The sequence below is a fragment of the Octopus bimaculoides genome, chromosome 1 (genome assembly GCF_001194135.2).
Source record: "Octopus bimaculoides isolate UCB-OBI-ISO-001 chromosome 1, ASM119413v2, whole genome shotgun sequence".
Classification (NCBI taxonomy): domain Eukaryota; kingdom Metazoa; phylum Mollusca; class Cephalopoda; order Octopoda; family Octopodidae; genus Octopus; species Octopus bimaculoides.
In genome coordinates, this window is record NC_068981.1 from 36,174,550 (window position 1) to 36,180,486 (window position 5,937).

Below are 5,937 nucleotides of genomic sequence, written 5' to 3' on the forward strand. Positions count from 1 at the left end.
ATATAGAGAGAGAGAGAGAGAGAGAGAGAGAGAGAGAGAGAGCACATTGTAAAAAAAATAATACAAGGGATCTCTCTCTGTCAGTGAATGCACAATACAGGTTGAATTCAATATAGAATAAGCTTTCAAACCTATAATTATATTCAGCTCATAATCAGAAACATCCAATACAGCTGGCAGACTCTGGTCTGCAATTAAGCTAGGTTGATCAGGCAACTATTCTTTAAAGCATAAGTGACATATATATAATGTGATAACTGATATATAATAAACCTTTACTCATCTTACATAAATAAATACTTAAACATGCACACAGATACACACATACATAGAAACATATATGTGATATGTGTGGGTGTATACACACACACACACACACATATCACACATTTGTGTTGGATAAGCAAATAGAAGAAAAAATACTCACTGAATGTAGTAGAATTTATTGATTCAAAGTGAATGGCAAACTCCACCACTACCAAGAGTTTCTCATTATTTACAATCATTTAGGTGACAATAAACGATACTAAATGTTCACCTGTAGCAGGAAACTCTGACTATTGATAGAATGAATCATCAACTTCAAACAACTATATCATCATCATCCTCATTCTACATCTATTTTACATGCTGGCAACTTCTAACCCACACCAGCATAGAAAGTAATCTTAATATGATGATACAAACATATACAGGCATGCGCGCACACACACACACACACACACACACGTCTCCCTCCAGATTAAGCAAAAATACACAAATACACTGATACAAATTTATTAATAATCTTAAAGCTTATAGTAAATTTTAGATACATTTATCAAAAGTCAAAGAAAATATGGCAAACCTAAATTGAATATAAGAATGAAAATAATGAATACAATAAAGTATGTGGAATTGAAAGTCTTAGAAATTCCATTTTTACTCTTGGTTTCTAAAATGCATTTTTTTTTTATTTCTCTCCTCTTTTAGTCAAGTAGTTTTTATAGACTGGAACTATATTCTAATCAATTGCAATTGTTATATAAATTTTATTTTACAAAATGCACAAAATTGCCTTTCTGAATCGTTCCAATCCAGTCAAAAATGTGTTTAATAACCAGACCATTGTTGATCTCTTATTTAACTGATTTTGGGGTATTCACAAACAGCTGGATTTTGTTTAGAATGATGTCAATTTTTAGAAATTTTCCCGTCTTTGCATTATTGAGCTGGATGGTTGTGAATCCTTTGTTCTCATTTGCAATGTCTGAAAGATGTAGTTGAAGAGCCAATGATACACCCAGCTAGTGTCTGTACTGAATGCACTTTGCTTCATGTATAATAACTCACTTCTCTCTTGCACACTTGTGTGTGTGTGAGTGTGTGTGTGTTTTCACACGCACGCATGCACCTATGTATGTGTGTGTGTGAAAATCTCTCCATCTGTCATACATGCTCAATACAAACATCTCTTAAGCCTTTCTCCCTATATACCTAATTTATCATTCCCTCTCTCTCTTTCTCTCGACTTATCCCTTCTGATTTAAAAATTTTTCTGTGAGTTAGCTATATTTTCCGTCTCCTCCCTCACACACTGTCACTCTTTGTCATTCTTCTTCTTATCCATTTTTTCCTTCTTTCTCTTCCTCACACCCTCTCCTTGTCCTTCTCTCTCCAGTCCTCCTTTTTCCGCTCCCAGCTTTTCCAATAATTTTGCAATTACCAAACATCATTCATCTTATCCATCTTTTTATGTAAGGATTGGTCAGAAGGATCACAGGATTTCTACTACTACTACTACTAATAATAATAATAATTTCATTTATTTGCCACAAGGGCAAAAGATGAAGGGTATGATGATAAAAAAATATATAGATAACCACACAATTAAGTAAATAAAAACACCCTAAAGAACAGGTGCTTATGGTTTTCCTTTGTCAAAATCTGAAGACATCTGGAGTTATCGAACAAAAAATATCCAAGTTCTTAGCTGGCTTTTATTGTTAGCCATCAATTAGTTAATCCACTTTTATTAATGAGACGTTAGAACAAAAAGGAAAATAAATTGCCTCATATCAAAAGAAAAGTCCCAGTTTCCTATGTATATTATGAGGTCAGGAAGGATTAGAAAGACAGAAAGAGAGAGAGAGAGAAAGAATGTGAGTGGGTGAGTGAGAATAGCACCATACTAAATATAAAACTTTAATTTTGATTTTCTTAACTTCAACTTTTATGACCAAAATATACTGGCTTTGATTTTTTTTATCAGTCTAAATGTAAGGATTAATAAATTAAGTATTGGTACTATTTTAGGAGGTGATTCTCCCTAAAAACACACACACAAAAACCAGAATAAAAACACACAGGCATGGCTGTGTGGTTATGAAACTAGCTTTGCAACCATGTGGTATTGGGGTCAATCCCACTGCTTGGCACCTTGGACAAATGTCTTCTACTATTACTTTGGGAGTGATACTTTGGGAGTGGATTTGGTAGACATATATGTATTTATAAAAATACACATGCATGCACACACATATGTCTATATGTGTGTGTTTGCCTTTCTGTCTGTGTTGCTACCTCTGCCCCTACTACCTGACAGCCAGCGTTGGCTTGTTTACCTCCTTGTAGTATAGTAGTTCTGGAAAAGAGACCAACAGAATAAGTATCAGACTTAAAACATAGGTACTGGCATTGATTTGTTCAATTAAAACCTTTAAGGCAGTATCCCAGCATGATCACAATCCAATATGTAGTTAGTCTAAAGTGTTTGGATTTAAAAAAATGATATACTGTTGTGGTTTCTCAAAGCTCTCTTCATTTATCATCATCATCATTTAACGCCTGTTTTCTATGAGTTGGATGGTTTGACAGGAGCTGGCCAGCAAGAGAGCTGTCCAGGCTCTGTTTACATGTTTTGGCAAGGTTTCTATGGCTGGATGCCCTTCCTAACATCAGCCACTTTACAAAGTGTGCTGGGTGCTTTCTACATGGTTCCAGCACAGGTGCTTTTTATGTGGTACTGGCATGAGTGCTTTTTACATGGTACATGGCATTGGCATGAATGCTCTTTTTGTGAAGCCAGCACAAGTGCTCTTCATGTGGTGATGGCAAAAGTGCTTTTTACATGGCGATGGCATGTGTGCTTTTTATGTGGTGCCAACACAGGTACACTTTACATGGTACCAGCATGAGTGCTCTGCATGTAGAACTACCATCAGTGGTTCTCATATGACACTGGCATGAATGCCTTCTATGTGACACCTGTAAGATTGCTTTTTACATGGTGCTGGCATGTGTGCTTTTTACATGGTACTTTTAGAGCACTTTTATCTTTGTTGGCAACAATGGAATTCTTACTCTGAGTGAAGAGTAGATTACATGGTGTTTAAGTGTGGCAGTAAAATTTGGGCATTCAATGCAGAGGGTGTGCAAAGGCTGAAAATAAATGAAGCAAGCATTCTTCATTGGATGTACAATGTGCATGAATGATAGAGTGAAACTGACCTGAGAGAAAAATTAAATTTAAGTGGTATCATTTGTAACATGCAAGAGAAAAGACTATGCTTGTATGGACATATGATGTATATTGAGGATGTCAGTTGGATAATGAAGTGCCAAATAAGCTTGTCAATAAGGAAGACCAAATAAGACATGGGAAGAAGCTGTGAAATCTGATCTCATAAAAGGAAAGACAAGGGATTGCAACGGATACTGAGACACCATAAAAGAAGATGACCTATCCAATCCATGCCAGCTTTGGAAGCACAAAAGTAATGATGATGATGATTAAAAAAAGACTGAATCAAATTATTTTGGGTCATGCATAATATTGAAGAACAATTTGCCTTGGCAACACTTCTATTATGTGCACTGTCTTGCAGAAACATGTTTTAACATAATTGGACTTCATAGAAAACCTGGCTGAATGCATGAATTTGTAAATGTTCTTGGTATTCTACTCTAAATGCTTCACACCATTAGAAATAACAGAAACGTGTCCATGATCAGCTTTGAAATTAAGTCTGCCACATTTGCATGTGTGAACATGGTATTACTGCATGACAAAAGTAACTACATTATTAAGAGAATTATGAATATTTTAGAACTATTTCACCAAGTAATTTCAGTTGTAGTTCCATTCACCTTTAGAGAAAATGGTTTCCAAAGAAGTAATTATCAAAATCAATAAGGGTTACTAAGTTAAAAATTTTGCCAAGAGACCAAAGCATGTAGTTGTTGATATTGTAATTATTGCTATCATTCTCAATGTTAGTGGAGTGACAGAAGTAGTTGAATACCAGACAAAATGCCTTATGGTATTTAATTATAAGTCTATTAATCTTTTAATAGTTTCAGCTGTTTGGCTGTGGCTGTACTGGGATAGTATTTATTTTCCGAGTTCAAATCCTGCAGGAGTCTACTGTTCCTACCTTACCATGTTTGCCTTTCATTAGTAGTCGACTCAACTGGCTAACTTGTTCTTTATATATTTGTAACCTTATGTTAAAATTAGAAATATTTTTTGTCATTCATGTCATTACATGTGAAATCTTTGATATCATTAAGTGGGCACAAAATAGCTAATCTAAGTTTTAATACCAATGCAGCCCATAAGAAAACAAAATATTATTTCTAGCTTAGAAGGTTCATAATAGAGAGGTAACTGATCAAATAAGGAATTTGATAGAATAAGGAAAAGCTCTTATGCTTATATTTCATATGGGGTCATAAAATATGACCATATTTCCTGGCTCTGGAAATATGACCATAACAACTATATTGAAATAATACACAACATATGTAGTTCAGTAAATTTTGAAACTAATTAAGAATTTAAAAAGAATTAGTAACATAAATAATTTTTATTTATGATTCTGGTGTTTAGAACATAATTTAAAATCCTTACATGAAACTTTTGATGGCAGATTTCAATAAAAATAACACTTAAAAGGAGATATTTTGAATCATAGAACCAGGAGCAGTGTCAGGTGCATTAAAAAGGAATGTGTTTGCATTTATATTATATAACCAGTGACAATCTGAAGCAGGTTGATATTGAAAGGGTAAGTCACAATATCATTTGTACTCATTGTCTCAACTTTGTGAAAATAGAAGGCTAAAATCACACCTTTTTAGGATTCAAATACAAAACTGCATGCTACTGAATACTTTTACAATTATCTTCTATCTGTGGAGACCAACTATGGAACAACTTAGCCATTTACTTTGTAAGTAGACAAAGTCAAAATTATTATCCCAAATTTCAAAATATATATTCATTTGTACTATTTTATATTAATTCAAGCAATTGTTTTCAAGTTGTAAGTGAAACCTCTTTCTGTTCAGCAAGGTAAATTGAAGCAAGTAGAGTTAAAAGCCTTATGCAAAGCACAACATAGTGACTGTCATAAGAGTTAAACTTATGACTCTATAGTCAGCAGTTTACTGCCTTAAGCTTTATACCTCATACATAAACATGCTGAATATTGCTTTAGTTATTAATTCTTATATATTACTTCTGTAATTGTCTGAACAAAAACAACAAACTCGTTTTCAGATCTTTATGGAAATCACATACTAATAAAAAAAAAGATAAAAGAAGTGTGGGTATTTCCTATTTTAAGGTTTCACAAATAATAAGATTTCTAACTTACCTGGATTTCTGTAAATGACTTTAGTTTGACGTTTTTCTAATGGATACTTACCTAAATGAAAATAAAATAAAACACTTTATAAATATACAGCTCCTAGTTTAACAAATTTTGTTTTTAAGTCTTTAAAATAATCATATAAAAATCAACATGAATAAATCTTAAGATCACAATCAGATTTTGTGTGTGTGTGTGTGTGTGTGTGTGTGTGTGTGTGTGTCTGTGTGTGTGTGTGTGTGTGTGTGTGTGTGCCTGTGTATGTGTGTGTGCATGTTTGAGTATGTACCTGTATTATGTAAAA

At 33.6% G+C, this 5,937-nt stretch overlaps 1 protein-coding gene across 1 annotated transcript in view; it reads right to left on the reverse strand.

The window, feature by feature from the left end:
- Positions 1 to 5,685, reverse strand: part of LOC106878977 (neuroglian) — a 562,318-nt gene extending 556,633 nt beyond the window's left edge. Inside the window, exon 1 of the mRNA XM_052966151.1 lies at positions 5,640 to 5,685. The gene's annotated coding sequence lies outside the window, so the exon portion shown is untranslated. The remainder of the gene's footprint in view (positions 1 to 5,639) is intronic.
- Positions 5,686 to 5,937: the final 252 nt, after the last annotated feature.